Raw genomic sequence first — 18,921 nt, 5'->3', positions numbered from 1 at the left:
AATTACTTATTTGTTCTAGTTTCCTAATGTGTAGCCTTAGATTATGACTTCATATCTTTCTTCTTTTCTAATATATGCATTCAATGCTATAAATTTCCCTTTAAGTACTGCTTTTGCTGCATTCCACAAAGTTTGGTAAGTTATACTTTATTTTCACTTAGTTCAAAATATTTTTAATTTCTCTTCAGATTTCTCCTTGACCCATGTATTATTTAGAAGTCTGTTGAATAATCTTCAAGCATTTTGAAATTTTGCACTTTCTTTTATTGATTTCTAGTTTAATTCCATTGTTGTCTGAGAGAAGACATTGCATAATTTCTATTCTTTTAAATATGTTAAGGGTTTTTTTATGCCTAAAATGTGGTGTAGCATGGTTAGTGTTCCATACAAGTTTGCAAAGAATGTGTAATCTACTGGGGCCAGCCCCTGGTTCACTCGGGAGAGTGTGGTGCTGATAACACCAAGGCCATGGGTTTGGATCCCATATAGGGATGACCAGTTAACTCACTGGGTGAGCATGATGCTAACAACACCAACTCAAGGGTTAAGATCCCCTTACTGGTCATCTTAAAAAAAAAAAAAAAAAAGAATGTGTAATCTACTGTTATTGGATGAAGTAGTCTATAGATGTCAGTTATATCCAGTTGATTGATAGTGCTGTTGAATTTAAGTGTCTGCACTGATGTTTTGTCTGATGAAGGTGTCCACTTATGAAAGAGGGGTGTTAAAGTCTCAAACTATAAGAGTGGATTAGTCTATTTCTCCTTAATGCTCTGTCAGTTTTTGCCTCATATTTTGGATGTTCTTTTCTTTAGGTGCATATACCTAAATTGTTGTGTTTTGATTGTTGTGTTTTCTTAAGGAGTGAACCTTTTATCAGTATGAAATGCCCTTCCTTATGTCTGATAATCTTTCCTTGCTCTAAAGTTGGTTCTGCTTGAAATTAACATAGCTACTTGCACATTCTTTTGATTAATGCTATCATGATATATCTTTCTTCATTCATTTACTTTTGATTTGTATGTGTTTTTATATTTAAAGTCGGTTTCTAATAGGCAACATATAATTGGGTCTTAATTTTTGATCCACTTTGACAATATCTGCTTTTTAATTGGTTTATTTAGAGTTGATGTGCAAAGTAACTACTGTTAAGTTGGTGTAATACCTACCATATTTGTTACTATTGGTTATTTGTTTTACTTGTTCTTTGTTCCTATTTTTTGTCTATCACAGTTTTTGTGGCTTTAACTGAAAATTTTGGATAATTCTATTTTCTCTCCTTTCTTACAATATCAATTATACTTCTTTTTAAAAAATATTTTTAGTTATTTCCCTAGAGTTTATAATATACACTTACAACTAATTCAAGTCTACTTTCAAACATCACTGTACACTTCAGTGTAATTAAAAGAACCTTTTAATAACAAAATAACATTTTAATCCTAATTTCTCCTGCTGTTCCTATATCATTGCTCTCATTCATTTTACTTATACATAAGCATACCAAATCATGTTAAATATAAATGTATATATACTAAGCATACTTATCAAGTACATTTTTGATATTATTTTAAATAAATTGTTACCTATTAGATTAATTGAAAATTAGAAAAATGAAGCTTTATTATACCTTCAATGATTTCCTTATGCTTTTCCTTTCTTTATGTGGATCCTAGTTTCTGACCTGTATCATTTTCCTTCTCTCTGAAAAACTTCTTTTAACATTTCTTGCAAGGCAGTTCTGCTAGTAATAAATTCCTTACTTTTTGTTTGTCTGAAAGTCTTTACTACATTATATACATTCACGTGGCAGAAAATTTGGGGTGGTAGGTTTTTGAGGTTTTGTTTGTTTGTTTTTTGCTTTGTTTTTGTAATCTCTCAACACTTTAAATATTTTATTCCACTTTCTTCTTGTTTACATGATTTGTGAAGAGAAGTCAGATATAATTCTTGTCTTTGCTCCTCTATAGGTAAGGTGTTTCTTCCTCTGGTTTCTTTCAAGATTGTTTTCTTTATATTTGATTTTCTGTACTTTGAATATGATATGCATAATCATAGTTTTTTTGACATTTACCCTGCTCAGTGTTCTGTAAGCTACCTGGATCTGTGGTTTGATGTCTGACATTAATTTGGGAAAATTCTCAGTCATCATTGCTTCAAATATTTCTTCTTTCTTCTTTTATTCTCATTATGCGCATGTTATGACTTTTGTAGTTGTCCCACAGTTCTTGATTATTCTGTTCTGTTTTTAGTGGGTTTTTTTTTTCTTTTTCTTTCTTTCTTTATTTTTCTTTTTGTTTTTTTGTCTCTCCAACTTTGGGGGCAGGGTTTGCTCTGTGACTGCACTCTCTCATGGATTTAAGAAAAGGTGATTTTCAGTTTGCTTTGAACTTTGCTCGTTGTTAGGATGGAGTGGCAATTTCTCAGCTCCTTACAAGCCAGATCCAGTAAATATCCTCTAAGTAATAGTTTTTTAAAAGCACAATAAGAAAAAGGTTTCAAATTTTTGAGAATCTATGGAAATTATCATGTAGATTTTCTCCATTGATCTTAAAGTAGATTTTTTAAAGCTTGAGATACAATTCACACACCCTACAATTCACCTATTTAAATATACAGTTTGGAGTTTTTAACTATATTTACAGAGTTTTAATTCTAGAAAATTGTAAATGTTTAGTTTCAGAACATATTTATTGCACCCCCCCAAATAAAAACATGTCCCCATTAATAGTCACTCCCTATTAATCTCCTCTCAATAGCCCTAGGTAACTATTAAGATATTTTCGGTCACTGTACATTTGCCTAATCTGAGCACTACATATAATGAAATAATACAATATGTGGTGTTTTCTAGGTTTATCCAAATATGCCATGTATTATGTATCATTCATTTTTATTATTGAATAATATTTCATCTATGGATATAAAATTTTATTGATCCATTCATCAATTGATAATCATTTGGGTTGTTTCCACTTTTTGACTAATATGAATAATTCTGCAATGAATATTTATATACAAGTTTTTGTGTGTATGTTTTTATTTCTCTTGAATAAATACTAAGAAGTGAAATTGCTGTGCTATATAACTATATGCTTAATCTTCTGAGGAACTGTCAGACTATTTCCAATGTAGCTGCACCGTTTACATTCTCACCAGAAATGTATGAGATTACTCATTTCTTCACATCTGGGCCAATATTTTTTATTATCTGACTATATAATTATAGCCAAATTAGTGAGTATGAAGTGTCACCTCATTGCGCTTTCGATTTGCATCTTTTCGTGCACTTATTGATCATGTATATATCATGTTTGGAGAAAAGTCTATTCAGATCCTTTGCCCATATTTTAATTGGGCAATTTTTCTTGGCATTGATTTCTTACATAAGTTATTTTGCTGGTGTTAATCAGTATTGCCTTTTTGAGATGCACCTTATTTGGTCAAGGTAATATTTCTAATGTAATATTTAATGTGTTTTGCTAGTATTATATGTGAAAATTTTAAAATTCAATATTCAGAATTGAGACTGTTATTTTAAAATTATGTATCAGATTTTAACATCAAGGTTTCCTAGCATTATAAAGCAAATTTGATAGATTTCATTTTTTTTCAGTGCATGATATTATTTAAAGTTTTTGTTTGATGAACTCTGTGTTAAAACAATCCTTTCATAGAATTTTCTTTGCAGATAATTGCCATATTCAGGAAACTATAATCAGGGAAAGCTGAGGTGAATCAAGGAAGCTGAGAAGGTTCTGGACCCTGAGAAAATTGAGAATACATTGAGCTAAACTTACCCTTTAACTTCAGTCATAGGAGCCTGTTGGGCAAGCAGCTCCAGGAGGCAAAAGACATTGCCTGGGATACCTGTGGAGGCAGAAGAATTTCACTCAAGAACCCCACCACTTCCCAACATGTACAAGGCTACATAAAAGGATGGCAGCATCAAAAGGATAAATGAATGAGGAGAGGACAAGATATGAAAAGAACGGAGCATTTTTAGCCAAGGGAGAGTAAAAGTCCCTTAATGGATTTAACTTAATAAAGCATAAACTATGACTCATACTGGACATTTAGTTATATTTTCCCTCAACCAGGGAGATGTTTGTTTTGCTGTACATTAGATAAGAAATAGACAAAGGAGCTGTATTTCTCTGAGTTTTAGTGTGAGGTAAAATTTGAACCCTACTAATACTACTCTCTAAACTTTGAAGGCTTTCTGTGCAATAAGTATAACTTTTGTACAATAAACTATAATAATCCCCATGGATATTGCTTTCATTTTTATTTAACTTTAGGGCTTTAGCTTTCAGGGGCCAAAAAGAAATGAGAAACAATTAGCTTCAGTTAAATACAATAATTTTTCTCACATCAGTAATTTAATGTATATGAATATTATGTGAAAACAGATTACCCGGACCTGTCCTTAAAATGCATGTTATGCTTGAGGGCTGGAGAATCTGCATTTCTAACCGGCTTCCAAGTGATGCTGATGCTGCTAGTTTAAGGGCCACACTTCTGAGTACCGAGGATTTGTAGCAGGTGCAGCAGGTGGTTCTAACTAAGTGCTAATGTCACAATCACTTGAAAAACTATTTTTACAAGCGCATAGCTAATCCAATCTTTCTTCTCCCACTTCTCCAAACACAGCTGAAAGCTTATCAGTGATATCTGAGATGAGGTCCTGGTCTTATGTTTATTGAGCAAAATCAAAATAGGTAAAAATGCCCAAATGATTCTAAAATGATGCATCATAGCCTGGGAATTCAGAATCACTGCTTGGTAAACATAAGAGTCATGCACAAAATCCTCAAATTCTAGATGAGAACCCAGAATTATATAATCAAGTTTAAAATTATTTTACTAAATCTGTGATAAATATGGAACGGGTAATTTTTATTTTGATAGAATGACAAATTGGGTATGGGCTCCCTGGGAAATAGAGAAATTCCCCCCCCCCCAAATCAAGATAAATGCTAAATTGTATTAAACCCAAGAAATGCATTTTTCACTAACATTCCATTGTTCATGTGATTCTAATTGTAACCACTGTGGGTGTGCTAATGGTTTTAGACTTGTGTACATTACAATGACATTCAATGACAAATTAGATTATTCAGTCATAGCTTTATTTTGCAAGGAACTTATTCCCATTAAGACCAACTTCTCATTTTCCTCCACGGAGAAACAGTGCATTTCCTAAGAGAAGCCACTTGGTCAATACCAGCATTCTACTTCAATTTCCTACTATCCAGGGATCCAAAGATTCAACATCTGTGAAATTTCCAATGGCTTCTTCATGGCAGTGGAAAGTAAAAATTTTCTTGCTTTGATGGTGTTTCCAGATGTTCTTAATGCTGCACATATGGCAAGGGCCATTCTTTTCTAATAAGCTGAGGTTTTCAAAGAATCATACTAGGCAACCAAAATGAAACAGACCCTGAAATCTATCTATAGATTGGCTTTATCTGAAAGCATTTATATTTCTGGCAACCAATGTAATTATCCCAATACCTATATGCAAGACTTTTCAGTCAAAATAATGAAACAATTTGTAAAATACTCAGTTTTGTGGCACAGGAAAACAGCTTAATTGCTGAAAAGGAATTTTAGTCTGCTAAACTTTCCTTTTGAAATTGTTTTTCTATTGTTAAAGACCTTGATGATTAGACATTAAGAGATATGTTAGGGGCATATATCTGGAAAAGTAAAACTGTCTTTTGTTAGTTACTTTCCTTTTAATGTGTCCTCACCCATATCCTCAACTATTGTACTCAGTTAAATTTTTTGAGTTACATTTTAATAAAAATAAGTAAAATTGTTTGGATAGAAACAGTGTAACCTTTTACAATCATTTAACAAATTGTTTAACTGAAGATGCTGTTATCTTTTACCTTGAACTATTGAAATACTCTCCGAAACTTATTAGACCAGTGTTTCTTAAAATGTGGTCCCAAGATCAGCAGTAGAAACATCGCCTATAAACTTGTTAGAAATGCAAATTAATTCTCTGGCACTAACCATATTTACTGAATTAGTAACTCTTGGGTGTGACCCACCATGCTATATATTATATCTGATGCAAACTTTTGAGATGCAAATAATTTCAGAACCACTGAATTTGACTAAAGTGCTAAAATAGAAATCAGAAAAATAATGGTGGGACAGGGAAGGAGAAGTTAATCACACTAAGGGGATCAAGGATGGCTTCACAGAAAATATGGAATTTAAACAATTTAACAAAACATCTTGACCAAGTGTAGGGAAAGCAATGGTAAGATGCAGGGAGCAGAAGTAGTGAAGTGCTGTCTTATAAATCAAAGAAAGAGAGCTCAATATGTAGCATGCCATATGTACTAACATTTCTTAAGGTGGCAGGAATATCTATACATGGAAACTTTCTCTTGTACAGCTGGAAAGAATACACATTAGTTATACCTTTCTGAGAAGAAATATGGCATATATTTAAATATCATCAAAATACTCATATCCTTTCACATGGTAAGTCTACTTATAGGAATAAATAATCATAGATTTAACTAAATATTATACACAAAGTTTTCCTGATAGCACACCTTGTTGCAGTGAGAACAAACTGAATGTCCTAAAATAGAAGAATGGCTCTATAAATCATGAGTACTCTATATGATAAAATAATCCATGGTCATTAAAATAATATTTTAAAATAATTTATAATAACATGGGAAATCTCCCAATATACTATAAGGTAAAATGTGATATAAAATACATAAGAATCACAATCCCGTATAAATAAATGCTTCTAGAAAAAGTCAAGACTACTTATTTTGGGTATAATTAAATTATGGTAATTATAGTAATTTATCCAACTTACTTCTACAAATAAACTTGCAATATAATCCAGAAAACTTGACTATATTTTAATAGATAAGTGAGGGTGTTGATAGTCAATTTTTTTGAGAGTTGAATGCTGGTAAAGATTAATAATCAAATGTGAGACATGGCCCTTGTGAGAAGAGCTTCAGTAGAGTGTGAGGAGTAGAAGATACCAGGAAATGGATTGAGAGAGAAAAAATGAAGTCAATTATGGACACTATATATTGAAGATATTAGTTAGTGATTTAGAAGAGGGGGGAAAAGAGAGTAACATAGAAATGTATGAGAGCATTTGTCTGTTTTTACACATGTTTATATACTGAGGAGAATAGACCATGAGAGAAGGTAGCTTCGAGGTACAGAAAACAGAATACACAACTATGCATCAAGGTCCTGACAAAACAGGATGTAAGAGATTCGGTACACATTTGGATAACTTGTCAGAGTTCATTGCATGTCTCTTAAAATCGGATGTAAATTCATAGATTACACTAATGTATATAAAGTACACTATATGTATTTTAATACTTAACGGTGTTTTGTGTACGATCTTTCACATCAGGCACTCTGTTTTGGTAGATTGAAGTAAATAACCCAGGGGATGGACAAAGTCTATTTGGATAACACATGATAGCTGACAAATTCAGTGTGCTATAAAAGCAATCTAATTTTTAATCTGAAGTGATGAGTGGAACTTCTCACTTATTACTTAAAAACATATTTCTTTGTGCATATGTCTATATGTGTTGTGTGTGTTTGTGATTTTTCGGTAAGAGGACAAGTCTGATTTGGGTATTTCTTTGACCTGAGTGTCACTCTATTAAGCTTAGCTCTTTCGCCTTATGCTCGAGCCTTAGGTTAAACAGGAATCTTGAGTAGAATGTTTCTTCCAGGCCTTCTATCCAGATCAGGAAGCTTTTTAGATGAACTGCAAAAAGTTCATTGGTTGAGTCACTACGGGTTAAAGAAGAAGTAGGAGAAGGAAGAGAAAAGGGTGAAGAGAAAGAAGAGGAAAAAGGAAAGAGAGAGAGGAGAGACAGGAAGGAAATGTCACTGCTATATCTGTACACATGTGCTGTGGGTTGATTGAATTGTGTCCCCCAAAGTCCATACACTAGAAGCTTAATTCCCACTGTAACTGTTGAGGGTGGGAAATCCTATTATTGTAATTGAAAGTGGGACCCTGAAGAGGTGAGTAGATTTTAAGACCATGTTGTGATTAATAATGGTGGTCAGGGGCATGGTTTGGAGGGCTTTAAAAAGAGAATGCATGAAGAGGTTAGTATCTCTCTGCTTCCACCATTTTGTAATGTGAGACCCCTGGGTCACTGTCACCACCACCAAATGTGTTCCTTGGACATTGGACTTCCTAGCCTCTGAAACTGTAAGCAATAAATTTAGTTTTCTTTATAAATCACCTGTTCTGTGTATTTTGTTATAAGCAACAGAAACAGACTAATACAGCATGCATGTGTAAATGTGAAAAGGGATCAAGGTAGGTGCACGGGAAGAGAGTGCAAGATGAGACTGTCCTGCACAAGCCTCACATGGGCACACACCGATGACAATGTTGGAAACAGAGACTGGTATGCTGGTAACCAGATGTGCCATTGCCATGACTCCTGAGGCAGGATTTGAGGTGGACCAACTCTGTGCATCTGGGAATCATTTCATCACCGACAATGAGAACCTCCACATATCTTTTCACCTGATTTTTGTGTATGTGTATTGTATAGACATGCATAAAAAATATAACTTATCTTTCTCCTAAACACATTAATTTGTATTTTTGGTTACTTTGTAAAGGTGAAAAATGATGATAAGGAGAGAAAGAAGTATAAAGTAAAATAATAAAGTAACCATAAAATGGATACATAAGGAAAATATGCAAATTATGGAAATGTAGTAAAATCTGGAAGACATTGGGATTGTCAGGTGATTTTAACTCTATGAGACACATACGATACAGTGTAGTGGAAAGAACATTATATGGGCTAGGAATCTAAGAACCTGGTTCTCACTTCAAGTTCTGTCACTTTCTTTTAATGTTAAGACCTTATCAAGTTGCTTATCTTCTCTGGGTCAAATTGATTCACAATGTGAGGGCTGGACTTGATGCTAGAAAGTTAGATATCAATGTGTGAATAAAAAGAGAGTTATTTCATTTGTTTTGGCCCCTTACAAAATTTGCAAATGTTTTTCAGGCAGGAGGTTGGAAAAAAGTCAACATAGCTAAGACAGGAAAACACAGAGACCCATGCATGATCTTCTGTCAAAAGAAAAAAATTTAAGAGTAACATATCTGGAATAAAAAAAAACTGGGAAATCTTTGATTGGGTTAGTGACTACAATCACAGTTTGGTTTTGCTGAAGGCAGGTGACATTTTCTTCATTTGTACTCATATACTTATTTTATCTTAGCTCCTGAAGGCTGTGTTGTGATAGCCTCCATTGTACTACAAACCCAAGTGTTTATTTGACTTACTAATGTATTCCCAGTACATAGCATAGTGCCTGAAGAAATCTACACTTGATAAATTTTAAAAATAATAAATTCTTAGTTAAGAAAACCTCTTTGTCATTCATGGACATATATTTATCTGCAATAGGCAATTTCTGATACTTGGATGCTAAAATAATACCTTATTTTCAAGGAATTTCACATCTTTATCATATTTAAAGATTTGAAGATATGTGAATAATAACTATTTGTTAAGTTTTCACTATATGTCAGATATGTTACATACCACATACTAAAATTCTCATTTAATCACATTGCAATACTGCAAATATTAACTCCCCCATTTTTAAATAAGAAAAATGAGCCCCCAAATTTTAATTAACAAATGGCCTATTTGTTTTCAGACCTACCATATTGTTTTGATTCCTCTTATACCATAATTGAAGCTAAAATACATTTTAGCACTTCAGCAAATTGTTAGTTTTTTGCTTCTTTGATTTTTTGTTGTTAGTGCACTTGTTCTGCAACCCTAGATTAAGCCTTTTCCTTGGTCACCCTGGCTTTCTCCAGTCCAACCTCACTCATCCCTGCGTGGTTGGTCAGCATTCTCAAGGTAAGGCAGCAAAGAACTTGCCTGAGGACCTTGTTCACTGAGTTGATCAGGTAGTCTGCATCTTTTTACGGCTGTGTTTTATAGTCAGAACTTCGATCTGTCTTTTCATAGTTCCTTCCGTACAATAGTAGGAACCCTTCTACTAAGATTAGCCTCAATCTTTTCTAATTCCCTTAATCTTTTTTAACTTTGGCGGTGAATAGAATACAAATTCACAAGATGGAGAAGACAATTTTAGTATTGACTATCTCTATCACCAGTTTATAGAATGACCCTATAAAGTTAATCAAATACTTAGCTTGATTTTGTATATATACAAATTTGTGGGTGAAAATGACATCAACATTTTTAGTGAAAAATATGAAAGTTTGAAAATGCTTGGAATTATGAGATAAGAATGCCAATGTCAAAAATCATTATTTTACATAACTGTCATATTGATTTAAATAGATCACCTTCTTCTATATTCACGGATTTATGTGTTAGGATTTAGTCAGTCATCTCCCATGAGAATAGGTACAAGGAAATCTAAACAAGTGCTATACATATGTATCCATTAGAAATAGTTAACTTAATCTCCTTAGTAAATGCAGAATGCCTTCCTTTTTCCTTTCTTTATTTTTCTTTTTTTCCCATACAGTATCAAAAGGTTCTCCCATCTAAACTACTGGGGCAGCTGCAGGACAGCATGAGTATACTCATTTAACTGAACCACAGAGATTGCTGTTGTTTCAGTCCATTTTGTGTTGCTATAACAGAAAATACCCGAGACTCGGTAATTTATAAAGAAGAGAGGTTTATTTGGCTTACAATTCTGGGACAGCTGCATCTGGCACAGGCCTCAGACTGCGTCTACTCATGGCAGAAAAGCGGCAGGTAGCTAGTGGGTACAAGCAGATCACATGGCGATAAGAAGCAAGAAAGAGAGAGAGAAGGTGCCAGGGTCTTTTTAAGCAACGAGCTCTCACGGGAACTGATATAGCGAGAATTCACTCATTACTCCCCACCTCTCCCAGGAAGAGCATTAATCCATTCATGAGGGATCCGCCCCCATGGCCAATCAGTTTCCAACACTGCCACATTGGAGATCAAATTTCCACATGAGTTTTGGAGGGGACAACACATCCAAACTCCATCATTCCACCCCTGGCCCCCCAAAACTCATGTCACTCTCACATACAAAATACAATCATTCTATCCCAACAGTCCCAAAAGTCTTAGCTTGCTCCAGCACCAACTTAAAAGTCCAAAGTCCAAAGTCTCATCTGAGACCAAAAGCAAAAGTCCTTCCAGCTGTGAATCTGAAAAACAAAACCAAATTTATCTACTGCCAAGATGCAATGGTGGAACAGGCATTGGGTATACATTTTCATTCCAAAAGGGAGGAATAGACCAGAAGAAGAAAGAAACAGGCCCCAAACAAGTCCAAAACCCAGCAGGGCAGACATTATGTCTTAAAGCTCCAAAATAATGTTCTTTGACTCTAAGTCCTGCATCCTGGGCACAATTGGGCATCTGGGCCCCCAAAGCATCAGGCAGCCTGATTCCCACAGCTCTGCCAGGTGCAGCACAGTGGGCTGCACTGGTGCCTGTAGCTTTTCCAAACCGGTGTTCCACTCTGGTAGTTCCATAAGTCTGGGGTCTCCATGGTGGTCCCACTGCCTTGGTTCTACTAGACATGTCCCTGATGGGTGCTCCCTGTGGGGGCTCCAACCCAACTTTCCTGCTCAGCATTGCTCTAGTAGATGGCCTCAGCAGTGGCTCTGCCCCTGAGGCAGGTCTCTGCCTGGGTCCCCAGGCGTTTCCATCCATCCTCTGGAATCTGGGTGGAGGATGCCACACCTCCACTGCCCTCACATCCTGCTGGCCTGCAGACTTAACACAACGTGGACGCCACCGAGGTTTCGAGCCTCTACTCTCCAGGGCTGCTGCACACACGAACCACACTTGGGGCCACTCTAGCTGGAGAAGCTGGGATGCAGGGAGCAGGATCCTGAGGGCAGCTGCACCTCAGGTCTGTCCTCTAGGATAACTCAGTCCTTCTAGACCTCAGGGTCTGTGATGAGTGGGGCACCCTTCCAGACTTCTGAAATGCCTGCAGGGCTTTCCTCTCATTTTCTCCACTATTAGCATCTGGCTGCCTCACCGCCAAGGTAATGTCTTTAGCAACCAGTTTATCTGCTTCACCCTTGCATTGTTCTCCGGCTCTCTGCTTCTTTATACGGCATGGCCAGGCTGCAAAGTTTCCAAATCTTTATGCTCTACTTGCATTTTAAATTCTGCTTTGCATCATGATTTTGTCACCATAACTGAAGGTAGGCTCTTAAAAGCAACCATGCAGCTTCCTTAATGCTTTGCTGCTTAGAAATTTCTTTGGCCAAGTGCTCTGGTTCACAACTCTTAAGTTCCAATTTCCACGAAGTCTAAGGGCATGGACACAATGCAGCCAGGTTCCTTGCTATGGTGTAGCAAGGATTATCTTTTGTCCAATTCCCAATAAGTCCTTCATTTCTGTCTGAGGCCTCATCATCCGCATGGCCTTTACTGTCCACATTTCCATCAGCATTCTGCTCACCACCGCATAAGCCTCTAAGACATTCCAAACATTCCCTTTTCTTTTTCTCTTCTTTTAAGTCCTCCAAACTCCTCCAACCTTTGCCCATTACCCAGCTCCAAAGCTGCATCCACATTTTCAAGTATCTGTATAGCAACACCCCACTCCTCGGTACCAATTTTCTGTTTTAGTCCGTTTTGTGCTGCTATAACAGAAATACCCGAGACTGGGTGATTTATAAAAAAGAGAGGTTTATTTGGTTTACGATCCTGGGACAGCTGCATCTGGCAACGGGCCTCAGGCTGCTTCTACTCATGGCGGAAACTGGCAGGCAGCCGGCAGGTAAAAGCAGATCACATGGCGACAGGAAGCAAGAAAGAGAAGCAAGAGAGAGAGAAGCAAGAGAGAGAGAAAGAGAAGCAATGAGATCTTGTGGGAACTAATAGAGTGAGAATTCACTCGTTACTCCCCCCTCCCGCAGGGAGAGCATTAATCCATTTATGAGGGATCTGCCCCCATGACTCAGTCAGTTTCCAGCACTGCCACATTGGAGATCAAATTTCCACATGAGTTTTGGAGGAGACAACACATCCAGACTCCATCAGTTGTCAATTAATATTTGTTTTAAAATGCTTAATATTATTATAAAGAAAATGTGAAATAAATACTGGTACTATGGAAATATCTTTTGGAACTTTTGTGGATTTTATGGTTAAAGGTGAAGTAAAGTTGTCAGAATGATTGTTGTGTTTCATCATATCTGCTATAGCCATATAATTTGAAAGAGTTCTATGGAGTTAGGAAAATCTATTGACTTTTCTTGCTTTGCTTTGTACCACAATGAGCTGTTTGGGATTTGCCACTTTCTTTGTAATATCTTATAGAGTGAACACAAAAGAAACGTAAAAGGTGTGTCATTCTGTTGAGTTAAAAGGAATAGATTTTTGGCTGTTTATAAACCCAACTACAAGATTGACTATTCTCATTGCACTGACTGGTCAATTTGGTCCAACAACAAATTTGAGTTTTATCTTCTTCCAGTATATTGATTAAACACACTAGTCACTCTTGTACATTTGCTTGTAGGTGGACAGCTATAGCACAGTTAGTTAAAGTGGGTCTTGGAGTCGGATGACCTCAGCTTATCCTGCCTCCTCCAGAAATAACTGTGTTATCTTATTTTGCCTCAATTTTCTCATATGCAAAATGGAGATTATAATTACCAATTTCTTAGGGTTTTTATGAGAATTAAGTACATCAAACAGACTTGGATAGTGCCTAGCACAAAATAAGCCTATTGGCTATTGTTTTATCATAATTACGTGTGTGTGTTTATATATATATACACACAAACTCTGATATCAAATTTTGTATATACAAGTTTACTGAAGATATTCACTTAAAAAACCCATTAAATTAAATAAAAATTTAAATTAATTTTTTAAACTTTACTTGTTGCTTAAAATCACATAGAGAAAATAACCAGATGTTTGACAACCCACATTGTGTCAACTTGCCACAAATAAAGCCAATTCAATTAAAAAATGTAATTATTCATTCCAATGATCTGTTTACACAGTACCAGCCATTTAGTTTGGCCACATTTTTACTTAATTGCTCCAATAATTAGGCTTTTGGTAGATACAGCCTAGAATGGTCAAATTTTATGCTAGTGAATGATTTGGTTGTTTAGATTTGTCATGACTCATTAACCATAAGTAGCAACAGAATTATTTCTGGTTCCCTGCCACTCACAAGACCATGCAGTCAGATTGTAGAAAATTTTAACAGTGAGAAAATTTCCTTATTTTATCTAATTGTACTTCATCCATGAAAATATAATACGAATTTTTAAAAATTTAATATTTATTCCATTTTGTAGACTACATACATACATATAGTTTATATGAGTGTGTGTGTATTGATATGTATGTGCATATATCAAATGGTGCACACATATATATAATATATGTAAAAATGTATATGTATACAATAATATGAATTACCTGAAATATTCTTACAAGGGATTTGATAAATGGTAAAGAGTGAAATATGCTCCCTGCACTAAAGCCTGACTATGTTAACTTTCTATCCTATGAAAATATTTTTAAATATTTAAAAGGCAATATTCTTACTCACTTATTTAAATAATACAGTATTGTGATATTCCTGTCATTCAAAATTACACAAATAGGGCACAATAATCGATAAAAAGTAGAAATATATGAAAAGCAATTTTTAGAGATTTCAATTACTTAACAATAAAACTTGTCACTAAAGAGAATTCAAGTATGTACAACCTATTAATTCATATTTATTTAGTAGTACATTTAGCTTTATCATTTGAATCAATATACAGTTATATCTTTGGCCCCAAACAACTTCTGATGTTCTGTGGTATAAATAGTAATACAAAATAGACAAAACCACAAAGAAATTTGCCCTCTATTAAGAGCTTAAAAGAAAAATTACATAGTTTGAAAAATTAATTGTGGATTAACTGGCTTCAAAAGAAATTTAAAAGAGGAAGAAAATTCCAGGCATAGAAAAGCCCAATTAAAAAAACAACAGGAACTCTCGTACAGTTTCAGGTTTTGTATTTTTCTTTTGTTCTTTTATTTGTTGTTCTTTTCCTGAAAATCATCAAAAAATGCAGTAAGCTTTTGTAGTTGTATTACCAAAAATATATTAAAGCACATATATACTCAGGTGTACACGATATATCTCTACTCATTACCTGAAACAGTCTTATACGGTGAGTGATAAATGGTAAAGTGTGGAAATGTTCTTGATACATCACAGCCTGCCGAAGCAGGAAAACAATTTCTTTTTACTGAGAAATACCACATCCCTTCCTAGTTTGTAGACAGGGTCTTTGGCGACCATCATAACCCCCTTGTGGATGTGGGCTGAGAAAAGAATATCATTAAAGTGGAGTTGTTTTCCTTCAAGGCATGAAATAACTGGTGATAGTCTGTACCTTTTTGCCTCTTCAGCTGGAGTTGAATGTGTATGAATCTGATGTGTCAAAAATATTTATAATAGATAACTTGGGGCCTGATGCTGCAGCCCTCAGGCAGTCAAAACTCCAATTGACTTTGTTGAGAACTTTACCTGTCCAAGGTCCAGCTGCCTTGTGCCTGAGGGTAAAAGGAAGAGCTTAAATGAAGCTTTGGTTCAGAGATTCAAGAACTATCAACAATCACACACAAAAAATCTTAGATAACAGGATAAAGAAATCTGCAGATAGCTGCCTGTCTGAGAGCTTTAATTGACAGAAGTAGCATGGCCAACTAACAAAATAATAACTTTGATTATTATTGATTCTCCTCCACTTGCTTATGAGCATAAAGTCTGTATATGTAAGTAGCAAAGTGTAATACAAACTCTTCCCACACTTTTTCTTTTTATTTTGATATCAGATGCTTTTAATAAGAAGAGCCCATAAACTTCCTCTGCCCCCAAGATTTATCAATCACAGGGAAAAAAGAGAGAAATATAGTTAAGTATAAAATGAAGATCCAAAGATCATTGCATGACATGTTAAGCAAAAGTTTCCATCCATAGAAATTAAAGGAAGATGGGGCACTTTAGAAATCTACTAGTCCAAACATCTCACTATGTATGTCATATGAGGCCTAGATGGAAGGAAGACTTGGTCTTTCCACTCAGTCATAATGATCTCCGCCTTTGCCATGCTCCAGTCCCATCCATTTCTCCTTACGTCTACCTCCCACCCTCCAGCCCCCCAAATTATTTTTTTTTCTGGGACAAACTTCCCATTTTAGTTGAAGGTATATCTGGATTAAAAAATCAGACAATATATATCAGGGTGCACATGGGGCACCAGCTGTCGGGGTGCTCTCTTGGTCAGCCAGGCCCGGGCTCCGGATTTCCCTGGCTGTGGCCACCGAGTGATCCCCGGCAGATTCCCTATCCCCCCCAGGCAGGACCAGATAAGTTGCCCTCTGCGTCATTGTAAGCTGAAGAAGGATCCCCGAAGGTGGGTGAGTGCACCGCCCACCTATTCAGCCCGCAAAGGAACACTCAGACACTCAGACGCGGTGGGGGTTCCGTCAAGCAGTTCCGTTTATTGTCTTTTAAGCACTTGTATTTATATCTAAGCAAGAGGGGATTTTCACACTGAGAGCCAATCACTGGAAAGGTCACATGTGCATGCACCTTACTTTTCTATGCTTAGCCTACTGATTATGCACTGATCACGAGCGCAGAAAAGCGCAACTACCAATAAAGCTTTTTGCAGAACTAAAAGTGACACTCCCCCTTTGCTTCCTCTAGGCGTCATCTTCTGTGGACCATGCGGGTGGGGAACTTAAACAGCCACCACTTGGTGTGGCCTCCTTTCACCCTAGCAATTGCTATAGCAAGTGGAGCAGTTGCAGCCCAACAAATATGTTAACTGTTTAAATTATAACATCTGACTCATTTTCTTGTCTATTAAATACAGTGTTTGTGCTGGATTACTTTATCAGTTAACTTCCCACTATATTATAATTCCATATGTCTCTCTCTCTCTCTTTTTTAAAATCAGTTTTCACTTCTCCTACATTATCTTAATAAAACTTCTCTAGGCAAAAACCAACATTGGGTAGCATGGTAATTGGTGAGCTCATTGTCTTTTTCTTTAACATCTCCTTCCCTTACTTCAGATGTGAGTACCTTTACAGTGCCCTTCCAAGCATAGTGAGACACGTTGTGGCAGCCCAGGTTTCACCCATGTCCATGCAGAAGCATTCAATCATTTAAGAACTACCTACAGTCAGAAAAATATATTTACCTTTCATTTTAGTGCACATACACTCACATAACTGAATGAAAATTTTCCCAAATTAGTATTTACCCTTCCTATGTGTGATGAAATGTCATCTTTTCTATTAACTGGAGTTTCATTCTGTTCCATTCCATTAAAAATGTTGGGTGGGTCTCAATAAATTGATTTTACAACTCTCTACTGAGTTGCAAACTACAATTGCTGAGGTAGTGAACTCTGTTACTTTTGTAAGGTTAGCTTAATGAGATAGGCATCTTGACAACATGTCTACATTTTAGATAAGATAGCTGGAGATCTACTACCTTCTATAAAGTGGTACCCTTAAAGATGAGTTCAAGTTCCAAGGGATCAGAGGGGAAGGGAAATTTTAGAACAAGAGCCTCTTTCACTGCTCTCCCAGGTACTCACAGATGTCAGTAACTTCATGATCATCAGTGAGAATTCTCCATATGCTATTTCAGAATTGCAAATAATTTTGCATATTTAATTGAGAATAGGTGGGTATAGATATCGAGAGAGATTATGCTTTACTCAGTATTAGATTTCTCATAGACACCACCACAAAAATGATAACCAAGGTAATTGGGAAAAGTTTTATTTTGTTTCTCTGATATGGTCTGGTCCTACCAGTTCTGAGAGCCTTTGTTCTTATAGTATGTCTAAAACCACCACAAATCAAAGCATCCCACTGACCCTTTCCCCCCAAGATTTCTTTATACCCTGGAACCTTTTTAAGTATTTAAGTAAGTTATGAAGACTGAATCAAGGAGAAACTTCTGGGGGAATTAATGAATCTGTTTATGTCTCAAATTTCTTAGAAGGTAGACATCTGGAGATGAGACAGTCTTTGCATGAAGGCACAATCAAGACAGTGTCACCAACACATCCCCAAACCAGGTAGATGAAGACCAATCACACAGCCGAGAACCGACTGACTACAGTCATTGTTTCTCATATTCTTGAGATTTCCCCAAGACCACAGATGATGGGTTGGAAGATTTATGAAAACTTTCAAAAGTATTCATCTGCAGTGCTGTTCATTTATGTAACTAACATTTATTGAGTAACTATGATATCCCTGGAAATGTAAATGCTAAATGCAAGGGATTAAATGATGAATAAAATACATGTTTGGTGAATGAAGACATTTGGGAGAAAAGTTGTAAAAATGCTTTTAAGTAGTGGCATTATTACCAGACTAATTCTATTAATGACATCTTAGTTCACAACAACCAAAGAGTTGTTTCATTTCTTCACACTCGTATTTTGCTCTGAACTGCAGTAATGCTACTGACAGAAAGAGAATGAAGCAGAAAGACAGAGAAATCAGGCTATAATGATTTCATTTTATGTTAAAAATAATAAAGCAATCTTTAAAGCTATTTTGTTACCAAAGTAATTAATTTAAAATCGCAAGTAGAAATTCTACAGCTACTCAGGATCCATTATTCAGAAATCATTGTCCACCAAAGCATTTAAAAGACTGTTTTTGGCAGTATAAAATGAGAAAAATAAAGCTTAAGAGAGAACAACTACTGATAAGAGGTGTAGGTAATGTTTCCTAGTGGGAAAATACTTTATAATAAGAAGAAACACTTACCATAAAACATTCCAGAGGGGAGTGATTAGAATTATGTCCCCTT

The sequence above is a fragment of the Cynocephalus volans genome, chromosome 5 (assembly GCF_027409185.1).
Source record: "Cynocephalus volans isolate mCynVol1 chromosome 5, mCynVol1.pri, whole genome shotgun sequence".
Lineage (NCBI taxonomy): Eukaryota > Metazoa > Chordata > Mammalia > Dermoptera > Cynocephalidae > Cynocephalus > Cynocephalus volans.
This window is presented reverse-complemented; position numbering follows the sequence as displayed.